Genomic DNA, 27,553 nt, shown 5'->3' with positions numbered 1-27,553 from the left:
TAAATGAGTAAATAAACCATTAAAGGTTAATAATGTATCTGCCTCCTTTTCTTTTGTGTCTGCTATCTACTCTCACTTACAATTTGTTTGAAACAGCAGCGATGGAACCACAGGGAATCCCCAAGCCAAACAGCAATAACACAGCACATGGGGCGCGGGGCCTGGGCCCATACCCTGACCCACAGCTGTGGGCTTTGTCCTCAGGTCGGTGCCGCAGGATAGCAGGACATGCTGCCCGCCCATGCCTGGCTGGGGACCCCCACACCGTGCCCTGCCCTTCAGCTCTGTCCCCAGGTTGGTGCCACAGAACAGCAGGATGCCCTGCCTCACAGCTGTGGGCTCTGTCAACAGCTAGTGCTGCAGGACAGCAGGATGCACTGCCCCCTTAGGCCTGCCCAGGGACTCCCACACTGTGCCCGTGGAGCAGGGAGCTGGAAGCCAAGTTAGGAAACTGCACAAGAAAAAAAAAGTAAAAAGCAGCAGCAATTCAAAGCGACAAAGAGGTGAACTGCAAAAAAGTCTCAGCACCCCTGGTAGAAAAAAGGCTAATTACACAAAGTGCCTTTGTGTTTGCATGCAACAAATCCATGGGTGTGATGCTTTCATTCCCGGTGAGCCAAACTAAACTATATCCGAGGAGTTCTACTTTAATGCACCAGACAGACTTTTAAAGTGTCCAGAAATCCCATTTGTGCAAACAGTCTTGCAGTTAAAATGCAGTAAGTGCAAAAAACGTTCCCTGTACAAACACCCAAATAGCCTGAATACATTAGTGCAATTTACATCAGAAGACAATCTGGCCTAGTGTATTTCAACTGTCAGAAAGTGAGAGGAGAATCAGAACCAACTAGGTCATCATACAATATTATATAGAGGAATAGAAGGGCTGAAAATTACATCCTATAGATTACAGTTAGCTGTAGGGCTGTGCAAAATTTTGACAGGTGTTTCGTTTTAAAACTGTTTCAACGTGTTTCAAGCTTGAAACAGCAAAATAGAAATGAAACAAAGGGCTTTGAAACAGCTTTGAAATGAAACAAGGGCACTTGAGTTTCATGTTTTGAAGCTGGGTATGCTTGCAACTAAACAAAAACTAAGGAGAGGGAGGGAGGTTAGGGGGAAGGACTGCTGATATTGACTGTGTAGCTGACCAGTGACTCTGATTCTTCTCTGAGGTCCCTTCCAATCCTAGTGCTCTGGGGGAAGGACAGAAAAACAGCATAAAAAGTTACACATGCCATGAGTTTTGCTTGTCAGCACCCTGAGGTGCAGTTTCCCAGAAACTCCTGTACCTATTTCCTTGAAACTTGGCAGGCTTTGTGGCCTCAGCAGGGGCTACCATGCCTGCTGTTTTCACCCCCCCGTGCCTTCCCACTTACAAGTGACATGAGTTTTGCTCTGAACAGTTTGAGATACAGTTTCCCAGAAACCCCTACATCTATCTCCTTGAAACTTGACAGACTGTGTTGCCTCAGCAGGGGCTACCAGGCCTATTGTTTCCATTTGAATCAGGAAAGAAATGACAAAATTATAGGCATTTTTGTGATTCCTCATTATAGCCTATGGGTGAAATGTTGAAATGCATCGAAACAGCGAAACAGTTTTTGCTCAAGGAAATGTAACAGCCCTTTGAAACAGCAAAACAAAACACTGTCCCTTTGAAATGGTGAAATGGAAGTTGAAATGAAGTGGTGCTGTTTCACACAGCCCTAGTTAGCAGCTGATGAGTTGAAACATACTTTGCTTATTTAAAGCTTAAGTCATTTTTCTGTCACTATATTATCCAGCACATTTTCAAATCTGGCCCCAATGTCATCTCCTCCAACCTCTTTCAGCAATGAGCCTTGCAGACAAGTAATACCCTGCATGTTTTCCTTCCCTCTTATAAATAAAGACTTCTATCATCATTCTTTGACAGAAACCTTGTTAGTATATAAAAGGGCAGTCTATAGTCCACCATTCTGAGACAAAACTACCCAAACACAATTATAAATAATAATGAACAAACTTTGCAATAAGTAAATCTGAGAACAGTGTAGAAGAGTCCAGCTGCAAAATGACGATGAATGAGTTCTGATGAGCCTGTGTTAGTTCAGAGACCTTATTGTCAGTTACCAAGTAGGAGTTGCTAACAGGAGCAACCAACAATTATTCATGGTTTCAGTGGCATCTCCCTTTAGTTAGATGGCTTGGGCTTGGGCTTGGGCTTGGCAGATCTTCCGATGGCGTGTTTTTTATACAAATATTTTATGACTTGCTTCACCCATTTGAGATTGGAATCTACACAGATCTTAATACCTGCTTTGGTGATGAACCTGAAAGGAAAGAAGAGGGAAGGAAGAGAGACACTAGACCTCTTGTTTCCAAGACAGGACCATGTGTACATGTTTCTATGTGGAATAGGTGAGGATGTGATGTGACAAAAACTTGTACTGGTTTAAGTTTGGGGTGGTTACATCAGTAATTGCCAAAAAGCCAGTTGTAAGTTGGTTTTGCAATTTAGTGAATGGACATCAACTGTACTTATAGATGGGGTGTGTGTATAAATAATGTGTATTTCTATGTGTTGCAATCTATGCATACACTTTACTGTTAGATATTCTGAAAAAGCTAAGCATAACTAGCATGTGGAGCTTATTTGAAAATAGGGCCCCACATTTATTGCACAAGGACCAAATCTCATTTGGATGCAATAAATTCTCATGAGATTGAGGGCCTGATCACATCCTATAGGAGTTTGATTACTCCTACCTCTTCCACAAATTCTCTTGCGTACCTCAGCCCAATGCACTGATTGGTAATCCGCAAGGTTTTACTCATCTATGGCACTTGAAACACTTTTTGCTTTATGACATTTCTTTCCAGTTTTTAGAACAAAACATTTTTCTGTTTAATACAGCACCAGTACTCCACATACTTTGATATTGCCCGATGAAGCTTTAATGTGAGATATCAAGAAAAGCTCTCAAGTAAGCATGCTTGTTCAGCTGTAAAGCCCATATGCTTCTTCTGAGAGAGTTTTATTGACTTTCTTCTCCTAATGGGGAGGACAGAGTATATATCTAGATGAGTTAGCAGATGAAAACTGGACCACATACTTACATCACAGCTTTTACTGCTATGTTTTGCGTTTTGTAATTGGCAAACCCTCTTACGTCTAGCTCCTTTGTTGATAGGTCTATGCAGGAACCCTTTCTTATAATTTGACTTACTACATTTCCTAACATAAAAAAGATGGTAAATTACCAGTAGTACTAAATGAATAGTGGTTCTTTATAGCAAGTGGCTTGCTAAATTACAACCCAGGTATTTCTACTCTTATGTACTGGGTTGCGTTAGTTAAGCCTGTCATACATGCATCATTCTAATGAGACAAGAGCCAAAATTCTAATCATATGAGATCCTTGAATGACCCAAGTTACTTTTTGTAAGAGTAGGTATCCTGGGCAAATTCAACTGCATAAAAACAATTCTATTCTCCCTCCCTTAAAGGCTTTTTAGTTGGACACACTAGTCCTCACACTGTAAAAAACAACCACATAAACTCATTGCCATAATGTTAAACCACCAATGGGTTCCAAACAGCAGCTTGATTTTGTCTCAGCTGAAGAGAATAGGTTGCATATGACTTGCAAAACATTTAAATTATAGTTAAATTCAATGTAATTAAAAATGGGAGGGAGCTTCCCTGGGAAACATCTCTCCTCTTCTTCTTGTCTATTCACTTGCCCTTGGAAAGCCCTTTAAAAGCACCTGGTCCCCTCCTCCCTCCCTCCATCCTCAGATCTTGTTTTGGTCTACATGGTAAGTTTACCATCCACCCTGCAATTCCCTTTCTTTAGATGACAAAAATGCCGCATGGTATCCTCACACCATCCTGCCTTGCACTGCCTTTCTATACAGTGTTTCACCCATGGGAACATTACAGGGCAGGGAAGACCTTCTGTAAAGGAGTGATTTTCCCAATCCCAGACTGCAGGATGGACAACTGGACCACTGTAATGCAAAGGAGCTCTTGTCACATCAGTTTTCATTGCAAAACAGTAGCAATAAGCATCATAGTGACCAGGCTCAGTCTGTATTGCAGATATGTTATTTTGTTGGCAGGGGAGAGGGGAGAAGGGGGTAGTGTTGGGCTATTACTCCCCAGAAGTTTGTGATCCTGTGCTCCTCTTTGTTTATTGTTGTCATTTTATATGTGGCTGAGTATAAGAGCTTTGGGCATATGATTTTTGGGCTTGTGCTTGTCTGAATCTGTGTATATTGGTATACATGTGCGCGCGCGTGTGTGGTTTTTCTACAAGCGTGGTCTTTTACAAATGCCACATGGTCTATAAGTTGCTTGCAGTTAATAGGTCTAATATTATATTAAATTAATATTAAAACCTATGCTCAATACGAAGTTACCATCATAAAAACACCTTTAATTAGACCTTAAACTGTATTAAGAAAGGAATTCTGAACAAAACTAAAAGCACCGATGCCATTGTGTAAATCTATGACAAGCCTTATTCTTGAAAGTCTTCCTTTTGAGTCAACCATTTGCAAACAGATTTAGTAAAAATACAGGGGAAAATAAATTCCTTAGAGGCTTGAAAGACCTTCCTTACAGAATGCAATTAAAAAGAGTAAGACTAGACAGGTTAGAGAGGAGACAAATAACAAGTGATAAGCTATATATGTATGTAATAAGCCAATATATATCAACATATATAATAAGGACACAATATCATAGTAATTTAGGGAATATAAAACAGGAGCTGTTAGCATTATTTAGCACTTTTCCTGATGTCTGAACAAAGGAACAACCAACACTGAAAGGCAATGCCCCTGAAACTAGGTGAAGAACAGGCTGTTTATACACAACTGACACAACTGACCTGTGGAACTCATTGTCACAGCAGATATGCTAAACATTGACATGGTGAGTGGGAGCATCCAGGACAATACTAGATACCAATAAAGTTTTCTAGGAAAAAGAAAGTCCTCCAGCTTCAAGGCCTAAGCCAGCCACAAACTGATAGGGGTTAAGAAACACCCCCAATTAACAGATCATTTCATTATGTAATTTCTCACAGATTCCTCTTAAGTAACCAGTATTGGTCACTCCCTGAGAAAGGACACTGAATTAGACAAACCCCAGTCTTGATATCATTTGGCAAGTCTTACATTCCTATGGAGATGAAACTTACCTCTTGCTATGTGCATGGTGAAGATGCCAGGGCAAAAAATGACCAGGATAGCCAAGTTGTAGAGCTTCGTTGTTGAATACTTCACTCTGTGACAGAGGAGAAAGTGATAATCTGAACCCCCTGTCCCCAAAATTATATATTATGTCAGTAGTCAGCATACTTCCTGTATGTAGCAAGAGGGGTGTCCTGGTGGGGGTGAGTATAGGTGGAAATTTTTAGAAAGAAACTCTTTTTTAAAGGCAAGAAAAAAACTCCCCTGTCCTGCTAACCCCTCTCTGCAGGCTTTTTTTTCCTGCCACAGACCAAGTCTTTGGTTGCTTCTGCTAACATGTTGCAAGCAAGTTTTATTACAGGTTGCAAAGAAAACTCCTTTTCTACAGTCTACAGCAATCGACCACAGGGAAAGCCGGATGCCCCCCAAGACCCAAGTCGCTGAGCCTGGGGGTGCAAGGGGGGCCCCTGGCACACTCACTGGTGGACCCAGAAATGGACTGGAAGTGCTTCTGGTCCATTTCCAGGTCTGCTGCTGAATGCGCTGGGGAGCCCCCTGCACGTCAGTGGGACACTCCATGAGCCCCAGCATCACAGCACTTACGAGCCGCCTGCTACCTAGAGGTACATAGAAAAACCATTTAAAGCTGTGTCTATATCCGAATCTCTGAATCTTTCCAAATCTCTCCAAATCAATTCAGGGGGTTCCGATTTGATTTGGAGAGATTAAAGTGTCTCCTGATTTGATTCAGATTTGGAGATTCAGCATCTGAATCAGGCTGAACAGGCTGAATCTCTGCCAAATAGAATCAGGGAGTGAAGCTTCACACAGCCCTAACAAGCAGCCTCTGTGTACAGCAGAACAATTGTTATGTTGTCGGGAAAAAAATCTTACAGAAACTCACATTTATTCTTACGATGACTGGGTAAGCTTACCTATGTAGAACCAGATGGTAAATCTCATGCCTGTGTGCTCAGTGCCTAAGAGGCCAAGTCACAAATGCTGCCATCAAAAATGGGCACTCACTGGTTCCATGAGATGGAAGGCATGACTAGGAGTAGTGTTCTTAATACTGAATGTCCTTTTAAGTCAAAGTTTTAGTAGGGGGCAGTGGGAAGGGATCTTGTACTGCCTCCTACTATGACCATTTAGTATCTCCTCTACAGCTATGCAAAAGATTTCTATATCCAGGAGAATAGATAAAGTTGCTTTATTAGTACTACATCTTATTCATAGCAAGAAAGAAACACAAAGAAGCTTATCTACACAGATTGTAGCTAGAGCTAGGTAATTTTTCAATGTACTGGAAATTCTGAAGCACTGTATCAAAATAATGTTCGCAAGTCCATATGAAACAAGTATTATTTAAAAAATGTGGGGAATTAAAGTCAAAAGAATTGTCCAGGGCCCTCTTGCTCTCTCCCATTCTCCAGAATTTCCCTAGCTTCATGGAAGAGCTGCTTCAGAAATGTGGCTGTTTTTGTCCTTAATCGGTTCTTGTCAGTGTTCAGTTAGTATCGTTATCAGCTCTCTCTCTCTTCATTACAAACTCATAAAAAGCTTTAGTGTCACCAAATCTGTATTTTTCACCAGAAAAAAGGTATCAGCCAAAATGATACTCCAAGCTCTTCCTTTAACTCAATAATGTCATTCTAGACCTTATACAGCAAATCCCAGGATGTCATACTCCCACTGTACTCGGCCACAGCTGGAGTACTGCATCCAATTCTGGGCTCCACAATTTTAAAAGGATGTGGAGAAGCTAGAGAGAGTCCAGAGGAGAGGCCAGGTGCATGATCAGAGGGCAGGAAAACAGGCCTCATGATGAGAGGCTGAGAGCTACGGGACTCTTCAGCCTGGAAAAGCTCAGGAGGAACCTGGTGGCTGCCTATAAGTATATAAGGGGTGTACATCAGGATCTGGGGGAACGTCTGTTCACCAGAGCGCCCCATGGGATGATAAGGTCAAATGGTCACAAACTTCTCCAAGACCATTTCAGGCTGGATGTAAGGAAGAACTTCTTTACAGTCTGAGCCCCCAAGACCTGGAACAGACTGCTGCCAGAGGTGGTGCAAGCACCTACTCTAGATTCCTTCAAGAGTCAATTGGACCTTTATACTGCTGGGATCCTGTGATCCCAGCTGACTTCCTGCCCCTGGGGCAGGGGGCTGGACTTGATGATTTTTTGAGGTCCCTTCCAGCCCTGATATCTCTGAAATCTATGAAATCAAGAAATGAGTTACCTGACCCAATGATTCCAATAATATTCACCCCAGAGGGTAAAAAACAGTACTTAAAAATATATACACAACTGACCCAAAGATTTCTTAAAGTTCTCAAACCCATCAATATCACAGTTAACAACACTAAAATAATATGAACAATATTATTTATAAACTATAAAACGCAACATAAACTCATAATTTCAACCACATATAAGTCTAACTATGAATTCGTCCCCCAAGCCTGGAGAACAGGGGTCCCCTCACTCACTCCCAACAGGGTCTCAGGACCCACCCACTGGGAGGGGTCTTCTACCCAGCTCTAGTAAGGCCACTCCTAATACCTTCCTTCCTTTTGAGGGCCCCAGTGCTCCAACAATTCATGGCCCTTCTGATGGCCTGGCTCATCCCAGTGTGATGCTCCCTGCCAAGGTCTTTTCTCCCACGCTGCCTCTGGACCCCCCTTGTGGCCTGGTGCCCTCAGCCTGGGCACCCAAGCCTTGCAATGTCACCTGCTTCTGTCCTCACGGCCCTCTGCAGATTTGCTCACACCGCTCTCTGCCCCGCTCTGAGCACCAAAGGTTATCTGCTTCACCCAGCGAGGTTGCTGGGCTACCAACTGCCTGCCTCACACTGTGGCGGCCTTCCCCATTCTCTGTGCCCTGCTCAGCACTGGGGCTCTTTCAGCTTGCCAGGGCCATATGCAGGGCTCCAGCCTTCCAGTCTCACACAGGGTGGCTAATCCGAGCAGCCTTTTGCTGCTCACTGTTCCTGGATCTTGCCAGGTCCTATGCACAGTGGTTGCCAGCCACTTGCCGGGGTCTGCAAGTTCAAGCCACTTCTAGGGCCTAGACTCTGTGTGTCGGACTATGCACCATGATAAGCCTGAGGGCCTAACACCCTCCCAGGGCTGCTCCATGCAGCGAGTTCCTGCAGCATGATGAGCCCAAGGGTCTCACACCCTCCCAGGGATCTTCAGGAGCTCAGGGCTATTCCCTGCGGGGGTAGCTCATCCCCAGCTTTTCTCATTCCGATCTTCCTTCTTCAGCTCCGCCATCAAGTCTCTCTGCATTCCGAGCATGCTGCTCCTTTTATACACCTCAGTGGCTCCACCCCTGAAGTTCTCCAGACCTGGCAGGGCAGTCTCGAACCAGGTCCAAACTGCTTCTTGCCCCCCTCCCTTCAGGGAAAGGGCATGTCCTTGCTTACCCTGGCTTGTTTCTGATTGGTGGATGGGCTCCACCAATCAAAATTTCAGAATCTTGAGCCCAGGACTCATCCAGAGCTCAAAAGGTAAGTTTGCTACAAATATAAGGGCTCATAGTGGGGGTCTAGTAGAGGCCAAAAAAACCTCTGTGAAACTGATGAACTTGGCAATATGTCTAGTCAGTTAAAACAAGAACAAAAATGATGATAACAATTTGGATGTCAATTATTACCACAATGGAGTGAAGCATTAGATTTAAAACTCCTGGGGCAGTAGGGCTCCATCCCAGGAAAATTTCCCACTAGGAATGTTTCACTGCCTTTTGGACTCTTTCTAATACTTGCAAAACATTTTTATTATCATGTTTAATATGAACCATATTTTTGTGATTGTATTGCTTAATGGAATTTACCATTGCATGTACTTCTGGATGAGATAATACTTGTTTTGACGTTGGCAGATTCGGACCCAGTTAAATGGGAGTGATATTTTTATAAACCCAGAAATTACTCGGAATGCTCTGCTGTGTTGTCCAATGAGACACAAAGTATTCAAAATCACAACCTTTGATAGCTGATACATTACAAAAACATTGGTTAACAAAGAATGCCATTAAATACAATAAATTTTGATCAAGACTTACATAGGGACAAGGCATTCTTACATACCCTTTTCCAGCAGAAACTACTGCAGAATAATTTTCACTGACCATATCAAAAGCACATTGATGAATTTCATGTTGTCCATACATTCATCCTGTATTTGCAAATTATGATCTTCACACACATACCCCACATTTTAATGAGTCAAGCACCCTTCTGTGTTGTTTCCCATATACCCACCCTTTTAAATGCCCACTGGTGATGGTTCCTTGGGTACATAACTCCCTCACTGATTCCTAGCAAGGGCTAAGGAAACATGCTGAACAAGTGTGTCAATAGTGGTAATGATCATTTGCTCATTTTCTTCTGTAACTTGCTGAAATATGGGTAAAATGGATCCCACCATTTGGTCTCCCAGCCCCAGATGGGACAAGGAGCCAAATAAGGGTTTTCCAATCGTTTGCATTTCTGCACTAGCATAGCTTAATTTGTTGATCAAATCTTCTGTATTGGCACTGTCTAAAACAGCTGCTTCTAGCCTTGCTCCACCAACTGCAGTTGATACCAATCACATTTTGTTCGTATGTGGACTTGGGCATTATTAGCATACCAAAGTTGCAGCCACTGTTTTCATCTCTGATAACTAGTTTGCACATAAGGGGCACATTTTGGATCAGTCATGGCCAAATTAAGTCCCTTTAAATCTATGGAATTTCCTTAATAGCTCATTGTACTCCCAATAAAACTTGTTTATTGTGATCTAACTTAACAACATGAGGCCCCACAATAGGGGTTTTACTTATTTGAGAGGCATTTAAAATGGGATGAATTACTTGTAATGATAAATTGTGCCATGCTGTCCATACCAACTAAGCAGCCTTTTCTGCAATTTGTGACACATTTCCCAGGCATAACCAAGAAAACTGAATCCCCTGTGGAGTTCATACACACTGATTTAAATGGGCAAGAGAGCACCATTGGAAGACTGGAATTATTTACTAAGAAAGAATCAAATACCCATGAATGCTGTATAAAAGCTAATGTCGTGGAAGAGATTTTTCCACCTGGAGTAGATAATTGGATAAGGGAGTTCTCCATCTGGACTCCAAAGCCCCATTACAATTTTCAATGTTACATTTATTTGTGGGACCCAACTGGAAACATGCACTAATATTGCTGAACATCATGGTGAAACATTATGAAAGTGGGGTTTACTACTTTCAGTTCCCTTTGGAGTTGAGTGTAACTCAGAAGGTAGGTGTGCTGGAGGTCTAACCTAAAAAAGAGGAGAACCAACAACATTATTCCAAGCTGTAACAGTAATAAAAATTCTATCCTCACCCCTCAAGGTTATATTGCCTTGACAAATAGAACTTAATTTTATTTTGCTTGACCCATGAATAAGCTTCTTTCGAAACCACAGAGTGTACTATTGGTCCATATTCCGTATAACATTTGCCATAGAACCGGTGTGCCTTTCCAGATGTACCACTATGGGAGTTCTTTCCCAGATACTTGCCAATTTATAATCAATAAATCCTTCAATAATTCTAATTACAAAAGGCAGTCCTACCTTCCAGTCTGCTGCAGCTGTCCAAACTGGGCAAAATTTAACTAGGCTTCCAATCATCCTGTGGGCACATGGGTTCCAGATCCAAGAGAGACCTGACTTTGCACATTTATATTTCCCTTAAAATAATTGGTTAATGAGATTTTACACACACAACCTGGTAAATTAGCATTATATATTACATGTAAATGCCAATGGGATTTTCTGGAAAAAAATATAGATATATAGATATATTTCACCAGCTTTATAAAGAGTACACACATTACTATAGTGCCTTTAACCTGGAATTTTCATATCAATTGTCACTTTTTACTTCAAGGATTAGGACATCCTTCCAGTCCAAGCTGGATGGAAGTGTCCTGGACCAGGATTCACAGACAAGTTTAATTTTCAGATGTCTCCTCAGTATGTTTTATTACATCTACGTGATATTCATTTGCATCTAAACTCTTCACATTTAAATAAATTAAACAACAAAATGAACAATACAAAACTGACAATTTTCATCATGGGTGACAGGTGCCTCCTAATACTGGCGGAGGCACCAACAGCCGCTCACTGGTGCCTCCTAATACTGGGGGCAGGGGGTGCAGAGAGAGAAAAAAAATGTTGGAGGGGGTGAGCATGCACATGTGTGCTGCCCCCCACCTACCCATGTAAAAGTTTGCAGGAGAAGGGGCAGGGCAGGGGAAAGGGCAATGTGGGGGAGGGAGCGAGGCTGGAGGTGGCACTAGGTAGGGATCGGGTTCAGGGCCAGGATCCACTGCACCCATACGACTGCCCCTTCCCCCTGTGCCAGGGGTCATTGCACAGCATCCATCACACCATAGTCCTGTACTGGCCCTGGCTGCATCCCTACACTGGCCCCGGTCGGGCCCCAGCCCCACACCACCTGGGGGGGCCTGGAGCTGGAGCAGGGCAAGCCTCGGCTGCACCACCAGGCGGGAGGAGACGGAGCCCCAAGGACCCCCACCCCCTTTAAGTGGTCCCTGGTAGGTCCTGCAGAGTTACAGTGCCAGGGAGCCAAGGGGGACACGTAGCCCCCCAAGATCTTTGCACAGGGCAAGGGTGGGCTGCAGCTGCAGGGCAAGTTGGCCTTTGTGCCTTACTGCAGCCTTTGAAAGTGGCACTTGCCTCGCAGCTGCAGCCTACCCTTGACCCATGCAAAGATCACGGGGTGGGGGAGGGAGTGTGCCTCGCCTTGGCTCCCTGGTGCCGCAAATTTGCAGAAGTTGCCAGGCTCCACTTGTCCCATGACCTGGCTCAGCCAGGGCTCCATTCACTATGAATGGGGCCCTGATAGGGCTGGGTCATGGGACATCCTCACAGTGCAACAGGGAGTGGGGCAGGGGCAGGGTAAATGATTCGCCCCTGCTTCTACTCTGCTCCCTCCTGCACTGTGGGGGTCTTGATCTCCCCCCTCCTGCCCCCCAGAAGAAACCTTACCTACCTGTGTGTGCCTGCTGTGCTGAGCCAGCTGTGAGCCCAGCATGCCCCTCTCCCCTCCTGCAGCTGGGTTGCAGAGTCAGTAGTGCCACCACTGCTTCTCTCAGGGCGGGGTACAGACAATCTCAAGGGGTGCACGTGAACCCCCTATGTGTCACCATTGGTTTTCATTGTTGTAGAAAAACTATGGCTTAGGTAAGGAAGACACTGTTGATTCTATTGGTAGTTCCAAGACCTCACAGTTCATCCGCCTTCCTATAAAGAAACATAAAACAAAGAGGTCCTCCCTTTGATGGGGAAGTTATTGATAGCCTTCAAATAAATCTAGCTCTTTAATAATTTTACGTTTTGTTATAAAATGATAGTATGGATAGCTTATAGTTAGGGTACCAATGGCCCTTAATGTATGAGCGTTGAGGGGAGCTGATAATTTTTCAATCACTTTTACCTACTGGGCATCTGGAGTTTGACCATGGTGGCGTAAAATGATTCCCAAATATTTTACCTCCTGCTGTATTAGTTGAGCTTTTTGTCTGTTAAGTTAAATCATGTAGCTTTATTAATTTATAATATTGCACAGATAACTTTATAAATTCTTGCATGGGTCCATCAATTAAAACATCATTTACATCGGTTATAGCTGCAGTTTGGCATTGATCAGGTTACTGTTCCCTTATTTCAGCTTATTTTTTGCCCTCCCCTTTGAGTGCTGGGTGGCTAACATTCCTTGTTCAGTTCCAATGCAACTTCAAAACCGGGTTTGTTTTAAAGCCTGCACACTAGTGCCCTTGGGGAATTACATGTAAATTTTTTTTTTCTAATTTTTTGTAAAAATAAAATTCCTTGGTTTGGTGAAGGAGTTTTGGTTTCCTTTTCACTTTATTGTAAGGGACTTTATTGTATTTGCCCTTCAGAATTGAAAAGGGGAGGACTCACTACTTATTATAGGAAAAGAAGCACCTGTATTTACTAACATATCTTCCCCACCTCCCCACTTCCCCTTTTCATATGGTAACAAGCATTTTACTAAGTCAGTTGTTGTAAGCCCATGGATGTTTTCCTTTTGTTGAATATTCCATGGGAAATGCATTTTTAACTTGAAAAACAAAATTAAGAAACTGTCAAGACACATACCTTGCTAAACATCTGGTTATTATTATTCGGGTTTTGCCCCCTTTTCAAGCCTTTGATTGTGATATGTGGACCCATTTTAATTTGATTTCCTTTCCCTTTGACTGTATCTTAATTTGATATACAATAGGAGTAGCCTTATTTACAATTCTGGCAGGTCCAGCCCTGATGGAGCACAATGCACAGGGTTTTTTTCTAGTAAGCCTGTGTGGCAGTGCACCTTTGGTGCCTCCCACTTTAAGGGCAGGAGCAGGCAGTTGTCAGGTGCCTTATGATGGTTTCCATTTTCAAACATAGGCCAGAGAGGCAGCAGTCTTTGTTAAACAGCCAAGGAGGCAACACTGGGCTGAGCTGCTCCTGGAACACCTTGGATCTAAGGATGAGGCTGTAGGGATGGAGGAGGCCTCACTGTTCCTGGGCATGCCCTGAAACTGCACCCTGCTGGGGATGGGTGGCCTGGTGGGGCTGTTCATGGTGGGACAGCCCCCAAGAAATGCCAGGCCAGTTACTGCTGTGGTGAAAGGTGGGGAAGGGCACCTTATAACCTGAGCCCCACAACCTAGTCGGTTAATGCAGAGGTTTTCAACCTTTTTTAATAAGTGTACCCCTGGTGGCCCCCTTTTTAATAAGTGTACCCCTGGGTGGGGGGTGAGCACCTGAATGTGGTGTGAGGGGTGGGTGTGGTGAGCAGCCAGAAGCAGCACAGAGATGGGGGAGGTGGTGAGCAGCTGGATGCAGCGGCAGGGGCAGAGGAGGGGCGAGTGGCTAGACATAGCATGGAGTGGGTGTTAGCAGCCAGATGTGGAGCGGGGGGATGGTAAGAAGTGGAGTGACAGCAGCACAGCATCTGTGTGGCCCTGCTCTCACCCTGCCCTGGCCTTGCTCCTGTGAGGCAGCGGCATGGGGTGGTGGTACTCTGTCCCCGCCCACCTGCGTGTACCCCCTGGGACCTTTCAAAATTCCCCCAGGGGTATGCGTATCCCTGGTTGACAGCCCCTGGTGTAAGCAACTAAAGAAAATATGGAACAGTGGAGGCTCCAAGCTAGGGAATACAATGTCAACATACCAAACGTATGTGTAGACACTTTCAAAGGTGGTTGTATGTTACAGTCAATCATCTCTTTGTTCTTGTAGAACAAACCACCAGTAGACCTTGGAGCCTCTTGGAGCTGATCCGAGGCTGCGGGGGCGGCTAAATACCTGTGTGCATGTACACACACGCCCCAGCCCAGCAGGTTAGTCTGAGGGGGAGGGAAAAGGTGGGGGCTAGATCGAGGCCCCTGCGGTGAGGGACAGTGATGCAGAGGGTGCCGGGTGGGAATTACCAGCTGGGGAGGTGCACCCCCAAATAATGTTTTCTCCCTTTGCCACAATCTGCCCCACCCCTTATCTCCATACAGACCTACCAGCTGGGTGGGTGGCAAAAGCACACAGTAGATCTTGGGTTGTTTTTAAATGCCAAAGGAGATCTCCAACTTAAAAAGGTTGGAGACCTCTGTTGTAGAACATACCAAACCTCCCAAGCAAGTCTCCTTCTCTTTTGCCACACCTTCTCAGAGGCTGAGTAGCCTTTTTGTCTTAAACTATGTTATCCAAATGGATTTGCTAATAGAAAATATCAGTAAAATGGTAGTTCCCAGAGACACATCAGCTTCATTTACATTAATGGGAATATTGAAACAGGGACAGTTATTTCTGAAAAACAATTTAGAATAAATAATGTATTTGTTTAAATTATATGTCTATATATAAAAGCATATGATGTTTATACATAAATAATACACATATACATATTTCTTACATACTGCAAAAATAGATAGTTAATATTTTATGCATACTATATATTTATAGTGCCTGATTCTCACTCCTGTTCATAACTACTTGTAGGATCTATGCCTAAACTATTAGGAGAAACCTCTGGACTATTCCCTGAACTGTGTCTGTATACATCATAGCTCAGTCTGTCTCTTACAATTTGTCTTATTTCAAAGCCCTATAAAGCATATTTGTTGTTCTTATCTCTGATTGCTCCAGCCTTTCCAGCTACAAGATGGGGTTCTTTTTATGACCAATAAGAACCTATTAAGTAGAACAATAGTTTTTCAATAGTAAATGGGTGGGAGTTGTTTCAGATACTTAAATAGAATTAAAACAATCAGCATTTCAGGCAGTTGACCTTGTAAATTCCCTCTGGCAACCCTCCAGGTGAGTTATGAATAAGGTCAGATGCTCCTTGTTATCTTCAGAAAGCCCATCTTTTTTTATTTCCTGCATACTCATTGTCTGATGGTGTTGAGATGCTAGTTTGAGGGCATTATCTTTTTGCTCTTTTACCCAACCTTGTCCACTCCTGACAATCACCCTAGTCTTTGCATGCATCTGTATTGCAAGCAGCCCTACGTAGTTAGGTCTCTGCACCCACGTGGAATCAGTTTCTGGACAGTATGATTTAAACAGTGCTTTGGGTGGGCGTATGGCTCTGTTCACGTGTAGCTATTTTTAGAATCAGGGGCCTATGTGGTCAGTTTCCTCTTATAACTTGTCTAAATGACATGCTTTATGATGTAAACCTCTATAGCTTCACTTGCTTTCAGTGTTGCCCTGCCATGCTGCTGTCATCATCATTATTATTACTACTATTTCTTTCTTTCTTCTTACTCCATGTATAGCTTTAGGCCTTCTTTTTGCTGTTTTGTGCTTTAAGCAATGCAGACAAAAAGCCAAGGGCCAAATTCTGAGCACCTTACTCTGGAGTGTTTTAATCAATCTACTGAGGCAAACTAAACTTTCCACTGAACTCCATCATCTGTCCATGGATCTGGCCTTTCTTGCACAGGACAAGGGAATGTCATATGTTTCCAAGAGAGGGAACCTCCATGTCCTGCCAGAAGTACAGAACAGGGATTTTCAACTGAGGGTACGCATACCCTTGGGGGTACTTGGGATGGCCTTGGCGTACTCAGCAGTGGGTGCCACTGATGCCACACTTGCCAAACAGCTGCAGGGAATGCCCCCCCCCAGTTGCTGATTGGCTACTGGGGGATTCCCCCCTCCCAGCTCACTGATTGGCCACTGGGTGACCTCCCCACCCCATCTCCCACTCATTGACTGGCTGCTGGGGGACTCCTTCCTTCTCGACCAGGCTCTGGGGCCTCACTGACCCAAAAAGGTTGAAAACCCCTGGTATAGAAGATCTTGTGGCAAGGGCTCAGGTTCCAGGAGCAGCCATGATGCTCCCTGGTGGCCACACAACCCTTTCGTTCCTCTAACTCTAGGGTACCCACCTCCCCTTCTTCTTCCTGCCACACCTTAATGTAACTATTAAATGTTAGAAAGGGAGGCTGCCTAAGGGTCCACAAGTAAGCCCTCAGTGCTGACCACCAGTAGGTCCCATCTGAACTCTGCTGGGCTTAATCCTACTTTGTGCCTGGTGGCCCCTCTCCACCCACTCCTGCCACTCCAGGTACTTTCAGCCTTAAGTGTCATTCATGACCTCCAAACCTCCCCTACAGTTGTGCCCATGCCTCACAACTGTTACTATAAAATTGCTCCCTTGTCAGGGCCTCTGCTTTCTCAGCCTCTACCCTCTTTTTTTTTCTAGCTGGGCCTGCTAGCCTCGGGCCACTCTACTGGACCTGGCATCTGGATACCAGCTCTTATCTTGATTACTTTAGCCCTGGGCTCCTGACCCTGTCTCTACCCTGCTTTGAGTGCTGACCCTGCTTGAGCTTTGTCTGGGCCCCTGGCCCCATCTTATCTGAGCCTCCTGACCTTACATGGCCTGAGTTCCACTTGGCTACAGTCCTCCCATAGATTGCCACCCTATAAGGCTCAAGCCTAATCTATGTCATGAGCCCCTAGCTCCTGGCAGAGCTTCAGACACTCTCATGCTCTCAGGCATGGCTCGGACTTCTGTACCACCTCTGCTAGTCCCAATCCCAAACCACCAGTTTAAACTGTAACAAAGAAATGAGACTCTCTGGCTACAATACCAACTAACCTGCTCTGGGTCTGAACATAAACAGTGGCTTCCCGTTTGAACATCAAGGCTTCCCCTTATCTTGGGTCACATTCCTCTGCAAGGCAGCAGCATTTTGTTTGCCTCCCCCAAGGTAGCGCCAGCTAGGAGCGCGCCTGGCCCCTCCTGCTCTGGAGCTTCTTCCATTGCAGCCTCCAGGGCCAGACTGACTGTGTAGGCTCAGGCCCTGAGCTTATGCTAAGCCCTGCCCCCTTCCAATCAGGTGACTCAGTAGGTATCACAGGTGTGTTCATCCTAACCTTGAGGCCTACTGGCTCTGTGGGTGCTTAGCTGCCATTTGCAGCTCTTAGATCTGAGTAGCCTGGCTGTCTGTTCCTTATGTCTGCTACTGCTGGCTTTTGGCTATACCTCAGCTAGCAAGTAGCTGGCTCCTTAGCTGCTAGCTTTCCTGGAACTAGTTCATCCTGTTGCAGGTTCCTCTTAAGTAACAGGAGGCTTCTGCCTTCTTGTTACAGATCTATATGGTGGGTTTGGACAGGCATGAAGTGGAAGTGGGGAAAGAAATGGTAGAAACAGTTAGGAACACACATATACTGTCACTTCTCTCCCAGCCTCACAGTGGCTCTGTACAAGACAGAATCCCACTGTACTTATCCTGGACAACAGATGGGGAATCTCTGTAGCCTGGTCTCAGTCACCAGTCTAGCATCTGCAAGTGCAAGTTGCAGCTTCTTGTGCTAGGAAAGCCTTCTGAACTGGAAGGCATGGTTGTGTACAAACACACTGCCATCAGTAGCCCTGATTCTAGTTTATGCAAGGAGATGATGGCGTAACCTCTCTGACTATAGAATTCAATTTGTGGAGTATGTAGCCTGGCTTCTTTCATGTCTGTATCAGGCCATTCTTGCCTAGGCCTAGTCTGAAACTTAGAAATATTCAGTAAACTGTCTCTCCTGAAACAATGAACCCTGCAGCAAGCTGCATGTGTTATACCTGCTCCTGTACTTGCGCTCTGCCTTCATGAAATAATGCTCCCATAAGGAGTAAGGGTATTGGCAGAGACTCTCTGTTGTATATTTCAGCTTCATAGGGTGCAAACCATCTCCCCCGGAGAAACCTGAACTAGGGCCAAGGTTATGAACACATCCCTCTGGCAGCTTTCAGAGTTAGCCTTCCTCATCCAGCTCTGCCCTCAGTGCCTTATCTGAGAGGTCATACAGGGGGGAGAGAACAAATAGAACCAGTAAAATATTAAACCACATTCCCCAGATAAGTAACTGTGGATGCTTCATTAAAGAAACATGCCAAGGAAAACCTGAACTAGGCCAGAGAAGGGATTTTAGCTGGCAAGACCCTTGTCCTCCTACAGCTGCCAAATCACAAGCTGCACCTTTCTCATATTTGCTTTAAAATAAGGAAGTGAGAAGCCATCAGACAAAGATTGATCCATCCCCTTTGTTCTGTTCATCTTATTCTGCTTATCAGGAAACACAGGGGGAAACTTAGCCAAAGGCAGGTCCAGCTATGTATCTTTGTTAGGGTAACTCAATGGTTTAGTATTATGGTGGCCCTAGATTCAGTAGACTCGCATAAGGCATTCCTGATCCAAGAGCTCCAGAGCATGTGCTAGCCAGGACACCATTCTCAAGCCCTCATGCAAAACTCTGTTGGCCTTTAATAAGACTTAATCATGTTCTTAAATGAAGGTAGGCACTTAGAAGTCAACAAACTGGTGGTTATTATGCAAGAGATCTTCCAGATTAGCTCATCCTAGACTTACCTATGGGAAGCTTATGATCATGGTTACCCTGATGTCAATCCAGAAGAACTCACTGACCTCAGTGGAGATAACTTGGTTTCATAGTAAAGTAACCAATCAGATGTTGCTTGAAAAACTGCAAGCTTGACTACACTTGTCACTAAAGTTATGTCAATGGGACTAGACGTATGACTGAAGAATTTGCAGGCTCCAGGAACTGCAAGCTTTGGAGGACAGAAGCCTTATATTTTCTCCATCTGTGAAGCATCATGCACCTGTATGAGGAACAAGAACCAAATCCCATTCCCTTGAAGTCAGTGGGAGTTTTGCCTAGACCTGTATTTGGTCTTATGTAATAATGGTTTAAACACCATAGAGAGTAGCTTGAGGCATACAGTGAACTACATAGGTCACAGAAATCACTTTTCAGGCTGTCTGTAGCTCCATAATAGTTACAACAACAGTCAAGGCAGCACTTACTAGAGCTACTTAGGAAATGTCAAGTATTGTCCCTGGACATTTTTTAAAGAAATACAACATTTTAATATTTTTTCATCAACATTTTACAGAGCTTTCTTAACATAAAAATAAACCAAAATTGATTTATTAAAGAAACAGAAAAAATTAAACAAAACAATGTAAAAGCAGATTTACTATTTCAAAATAAATATTATGAATGGAAAAATTTAAACTATCCCTAGTTGTAAGGTTTTACCCCACAAGTCAAAAGTTGGCCACTTCCAATTCAATCAAATGGAGTTACAGCAGAAAAAGCTTTTCAATCCACAAGAGTTAATACCAATATGTGTTTTGTTTTGTTTTGCAGATACATCCCTTCATTATTATTTCTTTGTATTTACGATTGTATTGCCATTGCATTGCTTTAACAGAGAATGAAAATGTGAAGATTCTGCATCCCATCTCTGGATACAAATGCCACTCGTTTCTTTCTTCATAGAATTAATTTTAGCTATATTTCAAATTGTCATGTTTGCTTGCTGCATCATCCTTCTAACTGTCACCACCCATCCTAGCAGTCTGACTTTCAGGAACAACTTTAGAAAGCAAACATGTTATCACTCAGCTCTACTTATCATGAGGAAAAGCACTCTACAATACCTGACCTGCAATGCTATGGACATGAGCATGATCTATGTTCCAGTAACACAGCCTGAATTGGTACTCTTTAGATAACCCAGAAGGCTGAGAGAAAGAAGAAAATGATGAGGGCTTATTCCCATCCCACTTACAGTTGGATGAATGTGATGACATCACATATCTCAGTAAATATTGCTCATGGCCACAAATAAATTTGATCTTTCCCTCTGTGCAGATTAGAGATGAATTCCAAATGCACAAATCTGGGCCTTTATTTTTGACTATCCCAATGTCTTACTGTCCAGACTCACTCTAAAAACAAACCCAATAAAAAGTATTATTCACAAATTCAAATGCAGATTTCAAATATCCTGGAATTTGAGGGTACAGAGATCTTGAGTTTCATTCAAGTCCCTCTTCAGTATTTAATTTGAAGGGTATTTCTGTCTAGGATATCTGTCATGGCACCTACTACTCAGCAAAACAGACAAGATTTTTATGCTATTCCACCCCGACACTGTTACCCTCAGATTTCTCAGCTGAGTTAAACTCAATTTCTCCATGGAGTAAAACAGTATGAGTTAGATCCTTACATGGTATAAATCAGGGTTGTTCAGCTGCTTTGATTTTTCCCCAAATGTGTCAAAGGATATTTTTGAGATGTGTCTTTGGAGTTGGTTCCTGGCTACCATTTAGATGGATGGAGGTGTAGAAGCTGCCCGTGTGATAAACACCAGTTGCTCAACTGTCAGACTTAAAGTGAAGGAGAAGGTAGGTGTGTCCTTGTCATCACAGCAAGGCATGTCTAGTATCTTGAGGACTTTTTCAAGAGGTGAATTCTCCAAATAAGGTATTTACCTCTCCCTCCACAGAGAAAAGTGACTACTGGGAGGGTGATTTTACTTTCCCTGGAGGCATATTGAAGCTGTACCCCTCATCTGTCTGTTCTTGAATCTTCAATTCTTTTCCTCTAACATGACATTTTCCTGGATTAAATTAAATTATCCTGGATAAAGATTTCCAGACGGTATCATGCCTGAAACCCCAAAATATCATCATCCAGAACCAAAATACACGTGCACCCAAAATTGACTAAAACCATTTCAGTTTTTCCATTTTTTGATTGACAAGTGTTGAACATTTTTTCAGAGAAGCAGCATGAGAAAAAATATTCTTGTTAACCTAAGTTTTCACTGGAGAAGTGGGGGAAACCCAAAACAACAACAACAACAAAATAATGAGCCAAAAGGTGGACCAGTCCTATTGAAAAATGTTGTCATTCAAAATCATCTCTTTCTTATCACCTTAATCCAGAAACACTACAAGGAAAAGAGTCTTAACTCAGCCCTGACAGAGTTCTAACCAATGCTACAAAGATAATGTGACTTTTTCTTGGAGAAACTAGCCATACTCACTTGACCCCAGCATGCTCCTAGATATATGCAGACATTCCCAGTTCACTACTGTAATTTTCAGTCATTCTATAACCACAAATTTGAATGCGGCTCTACAGATTTTTAAAATATCCTGTCCCTCCCACAAAGAGCTCACCATCTGAATCAGATAAATAAAGGAAATGAAGGTAAGCAAAGGCGGGGGGGGGAAGGAGATCTGGGACAGAGATAATATCATATATTCAACATACCACGCAAGTTGTGATACATTTAAACTGAGACTAAGGTAGAGTAAGAGAAGAGGGAAGCCAGCATCAGAGCTGGAGCCTACATGACAAGATCTTCAGTGGGATAGATGGGATGTCAGTAAAAAACTGGAAGAAGGGAGAAGGCAGTCAATAGGAGAGACATGCAGCTCCAAACCAAGGCTGCAAGGTAAGTGTTGGCAGAGGAGTGACAGGGAGCCACAAGGTGCAAAGGACAAACACAGAGCAGGGTGAAAATGTAACAACCTTTGTGTGGTTCAGTATTGGGAGCTCCAGAGGTAAGAGCAAGAGGCTGCCTACCTAGGGATAAGGAGACAAAAAGCCAGGAGGTGTAATAGGCTTCAGAGGGAGACCTGTAACAGTGAGCAGTAGGGCTGTGCAAAGCTTCGGTAGCCAATTTGATTTGGAGGCGATTCGGCCCAATTCAGTGGCCGAATCTCTGAATCGAATTGGGAGACCCGCTAAAAGATCTGTATCAAATCGGAAGCTTACGAATCAATTTGGAGAGATTCAGAGATCCAGAAGGCTTGCAGCAAACAGAAACTGAGAAGAGGGAGGGGAATGGGGTGATCTTCTGTATATGGAAAAGGTGGAGAGACAGGGAAAGACTGCTCTGGTATTGACATCTATAGCTGGCCAGTGACTGTGATCTTTCTCTGAGTTCCCTTCCAATCACAGTGCTTTTGGGGAGGGACGTAGAAACAACAAATCAAACTGTCTGAAGTGATCTGTGCCTTTTGTGAGCTGTGTCTCGCTTGGAGCAGCAGTATCCGAAAGGCTCTGGCTTGCTAGCTAGTCTCTCTTCTTGTAAGTTGTATCCAATCCTTTCCTGCTTACCCTTGCCTACAATCCCTAGTGTTATCCCTATCCATTCCTTTCAACTTATTCTTCCCCCAAGATCCTCTTATTTGTTCTTGTTAGTTTGTCTTGACTCTTTCCCCCCACAAAAGGAAATCTGTGTTTTCCCTGACTGTCATCACTGTGCAGAAAAGCACAACATATATTACACACACACACACACACACTTTGCAGCACACCAAACATTATAAAGCATGCTGGAAAGACAAGTGCCAGGTCATCTGGCAGGCAAGGGAGAGGGGGCAGAGGGAGAGCTGCAAGTTCCTCCCGCCACCCAGCCATAGACACACCCACTTTCCTGGCAGTAATAAGTCTTTTGCTGCTAGTGTGAGCAAGGAGGTGGTAGCAACGCCTGCACATGCACCGCCACCACTAACACCAGTAACTAGCAGCACTACGCAGGAGGTTGTGGGAGCAGGTGGCTCAGCTCCTCCTGTTGTTGTGCCTCTGCCTGGTGAGGAGGGGGATAAGGCAGGATCCCCACCCTCAACCTACAAGTGGGTGGGTAGTGTAGTGTAGGATCATTCTGAGATGGCAGATGATCCCAGGTATGCTACCTGCCAGCACTGCCAAAGGCAGATCAGCAAGGGAAAGGAGGTGAAACACTTCGCTGCAGCAGCTTTGCTGTGGTGGTGAAGTGTTTCATCTCAGGAGACCGCACCCCCTTGCCCTTTTTCCTCCTCAGCCTGGCACCAGTGGGAGCGTGCCCAAAGAGAAGTCCTTCTCTTGCTCCAAAGCCCTCATCCCCAAGAAGCAGAGGCAGGCCACCCTGGACCCATGGAGGAAAAGCAGAGGGAAAGCAGAGCATCTTACCAAGGCGAGCGAGGTCACGCAGAGCACTGGGGAGATGTTTGCTCTGCTCAGCCAGGATCTGGATCACAGTTGCCCAGGAACACCTGTCCTGTCTACCAACCAGTGTTCCCAGTGAGAGGGTGTTCGGCATTGCTGGTGATGTTGTAACTCCCCACCACAACTCCTTCAATCCTGGTTTGGTGGAGTAGTTGATATTCCTCAAGGTGAACTTCCCACTGCTGCAGTTCCCCCAGCTCCACGTACAGACGAAGTGAGTGCCATCCTCCTCACTCCGCACCTATCTGTTTTTTTATTTGCTTTCAGAGCCTTGAGGTGCATTTCCAAAGAAACCCCTGTACCACTCTGCCTGAAACCTGGCAGGCCTCATGCCTGCAGGAGGGGCTACATCCCTGTTTTCATCCTGCTCTGCCTTAATATACACAAGTGATACGAGTTTTGCTTTCAACAGTTTGAGGTGCACTTTCACAAAAGCCCCTGCACCTATCTCCTTGAAACTTGGCAGGCTTCATGCCCTCAGAAGGGGCTACCATCCTGGCTGTTTTCATCCAAATCTGCAAAAAAATTACAAAGTTATAGGTATTTTAGTGATTCCCCATTATAGTTCATGGCTGAATCTCCAAATCAGCGCCAAATCTCCAAATCCAAATCGGCGAAATCGAAACAGGACAGTAATTCGAATGACCAAATCACTGTCCATCTGAATCAACCAAATCTGAAGCAAATACTTGCTGCTTTGCACAGGCCTAGTGAGCAAATACACAGTAAGCAGTATTGTAGCCCACAACATTAAAAAACCATGAGTCAGACTCCCCCCAAATTATTAGATATTTTAAAAAAATAAATACATCCTTTTTTGCCTTTCTCTTTTTAATCCTTTAAAGTTCACCTGGGACATATGTTTTTAGTTCATCTCTGTGACCACAGAAGCATACTTTATTTTCTAAATAAAAACAGGGATTTTTACATAATCCTATGACTCCAGCAGCTGGAACTTTAAGAAATAGAGCAAATATGATGAGACACGGCAGAAAAATGCTAAAGGTGGCAACACTGAGTGTGTTACAGAAGGAAATGAGATATGCCACGTGACAATATGACAGAATCTCAGGAAAATTCATTTTTCCCATCATTGAGCAAGGAACTTTATTAGAAAAAAGAGTACAGTATTATCCCTAAAGTTATTTGCCCCCTCTCTCTGTCTCCCTCAATTTGCTTTATTCCAGAACTTCCTAAAATCTTCCCAGGTCCTATTGCAAACTTCCCTGCTGCACGACACTGCAAAATAAAAGTATAAACTATTTAAAATGAGACTATGACACTTATAAGAATATTGCTTATAATGTGCTTATAATGTGCTTTGTGAGCCTCTTATTTGAGTGTGCCTACAGGATGCATCTCTCACTGGCACTCGGTTTCATTACACTGTGAGTAACTGCAGTGTTCTGTGAAATTCATATAGGAAGTAATCACCATTCTATGCAGTGGTCCGGTGTGTGTGCCCTTGTTAGTAGAAATAAAACCTCCTGGTAAGATTTTTGGCTGGCACAAAGCCAAAAATCATAAGAAGCTTCCCTCCCCAACCTGTTGTGGCCCCCAAAGTCCTAGTCAGCACCCTTTATAAAGTGGAAGGCATCCCAAAGAGGGTAAGAGGGGTAAGAGGCAGAGAAGCCATGGTCCCCTTTCCCCCTCATATGCATACATTTGGCTGCTGAGCTGATAGGATGTGAGGAGTGTCACTTCACATCATGGTAAACTTTAGAAGCTTGTGGGGGCTGGGAAACTTTGAGGAAGGCCTGTTTCTCCCTTTGCTCTGGGCTGAGTTTTAATACCACAATTAAACCTTAGTTTTGGAACCTAAACCACGTGTACTTGATTCTGTTGCCCTGAACCATATGTGGCAACTGACACGAGAGGAAATCGGATGTGAAACACTGCACAATCAGAACAACGGTAGTTTACACTCCCTTTGCATGAAATCGGAAGTAGGCTGAGGCAGACCCCCCTTTAACTTTAGCATCGCTGTTCAAGTGACTCAACCCTTCAGATTCCTACACATCATGGGGGAAACCAAGACAAACCACAGCTCTTTGAACATGGCAACTGAGTCCTTTCAAACTATTAGGGGTTGTGGGGGTGGGGGAGGGGTACCTGCAGCTTCTGGTTTAAAAACGCTTTGATATGAGGCATAAGACATGCAGTTGAGCAGTTTTCATTGGCATGGATTATAAGGCTAAAGGAGACTCTATTAAAATAGATGTTAGGTGTTTGAGGGTCAAACTTGAGCAATTATGTCACAGGGGCTGTAATAACAGCACTTTGAACAGCACCAAGTAAGCTTGTTGCCTCAGCGTGACTCCAGTGCATTTATGTCCAGGTCCTGCACCAACACCCTGGCCTAGTGGGTGCGCTTGGCTAAGCACAATAGTGTCTGCAGCCAAGACTGTGATACGGCCAGCATTGAATCTGGCTGCCTTAGCTTCCCTAGGTGGATGACTGGGTACTCACTAACACTGAGGTTGACTGGGGGTAGCAAGTCTAATAGGAGGTTCAAACTCCCACTGCTGGATACATAAAAAGCCTTAAACACTGTGGCCCCATCCCCAAAAGCACTTACCAAGAGTTTAAGTTTTAAACATCTAAGTCTCATTTATGTTAGAGCATTGCTGGTACACTTACATCCCAAACCTTGCCTATGTGCCACGGTCATCTGAAGCCTGTGTGAGCACAGTGAATATTGCAGCAACTCACACTCTTTTGGAATATTCCCCATTTCCCATACAAGTCAGGAAACCTGAGTGCTAGCTCTAGCTCTGCCCCATCTTACTTCTTGAGTGAGCACTGTAGACACTAAGCAATTGTGCATCACAACTGCCACCACTCACATCTGAGAGTGGCTAGCGGTGCTGCACTTTGCACTGAACTTAGTGATGTTAGCATCAGTCAGGCATTAAATGTGTTCACAGATGAATGACCTAGGTGGCCTTTGGGTTCCTCCCAGCTTAGATCTGAATCACAAAGGGCCCTGTTGAATGTTATGCTTGGAGACCTTGTGAATTTGCAGTTGCACAATTTTCATGGAAAACATGAAATTGGGCAGGTGTGTGAAAAATGGCAGGCTCCACAATTTTGGTGGGTTTGCTGCAACCCCCCCTCCAAAAAAACCCCCCAAGACAAACAAACAAAAAACTTACCAGTAAACAGAGAAAAGTCCAGGAAGCTCTGCAGTCTTGGTGCATGGTGGGGAGCAGAGAGGGCAAGGGTGGAGGGAGATGGAGGGCAGAGGTAGTGGGGGAGACGGGCACGGCTGCTCACAGCAAGAGGCAGGGACCCCATACAAGTACCTGCACCAGGGGTCTGGGCCAGCAGTTGCAGGCAGCTGGGAGGCTGCACTGGGGTCCATAAAGCCCTGGCCTGGCTTGTTGTATGTGTGCACCCACCACCAGCAATGAGCTAGGCTGGGGCTCTGCAGACCCTGGTGCAGCCTCCTGGCTGCCTGCCACAGCCAATCCAGGACCCTGGTGCAGCTGCTAGTGCAGCATCCTTGCTTGGGGATGGCTTAATAATGCATGGATTAATAGATTCCCCAGGATGAATCAGAGTAATCAAGCCACAGTTTGGGGCCATCTGGCAACCCTCAGGGAGGGGTGGGACTGCCAGGGCCCCTTGGCCAATAAGAGGCTCGGCGGGGGGGGGGGGGGGGGGGTGGAAACAGGGTGGGGGGAGGTTGCTGTGCTCCACCCTGGCCCTGGGATCTGTCCATGAAATCAGCCAGCTGCATCCTCAAGTTCACTACACCTCTACTTATGCTGTACACCAAACAAATGTTAATCATCTTAGTGCAGCTTAGTGAAGAAGTCACATACTGAGGCAAAAAACCCCTGCTCTGATTGCTCCTCACTTGCACAACTGTGACTTGCCACTAGAGTCTTGGTAAGCAGAGGCAGGACAAGGAGCTAGAGGAAGGACAGGCTCCTTGCTCCCTCAGGGCAGAGTGAGCGCTACAGCCCCAGCTGCAGGAAACCAT

At 44.5% G+C, this 27,553-nt stretch overlaps 1 long non-coding RNA gene across 2 annotated transcripts in view; it reads right to left on the bottom strand.

Annotated features, from left to right (window-relative positions):
* Positions 1 to 432: 432 nt before the first annotated feature.
* The window catches only part of LOC149874092 (uncharacterized), a 102,264-nt gene continuing 75,143 nt past the window's right edge, over positions 433 to 27,553 (bottom strand). The window contains exons 2-6 of one of the 2 annotated variants that reach the window (XR_016443362.1): positions 19,122 to 19,375; positions 12,236 to 12,486; positions 10,789 to 10,904; positions 5,193 to 5,278; positions 433 to 2,315 (exon numbers count right to left, since the gene is read on the bottom strand). This is a non-coding gene — a long non-coding RNA (uncharacterized LOC149874092). Of the gene's footprint in view, positions 2,316 to 5,192; positions 5,279 to 5,300; positions 10,492 to 10,788; positions 10,905 to 12,235; positions 12,487 to 19,121; positions 19,376 to 27,553 lie in introns of those variants that run through there. The other variant, XR_016443361.1, reaches the window with a different exon arrangement.

This window comes from Crocodylus siamensis, chromosome 1 (genome assembly GCF_052110815.1).
Source record: "Crocodylus siamensis isolate JL-2025a chromosome 1, ASM5211081v1, whole genome shotgun sequence".
NCBI lineage: Eukaryota > Metazoa > Chordata > Crocodylia > Crocodylidae > Crocodylus > Crocodylus siamensis.
This window is presented reverse-complemented; position numbering and strand designations above follow the sequence as displayed.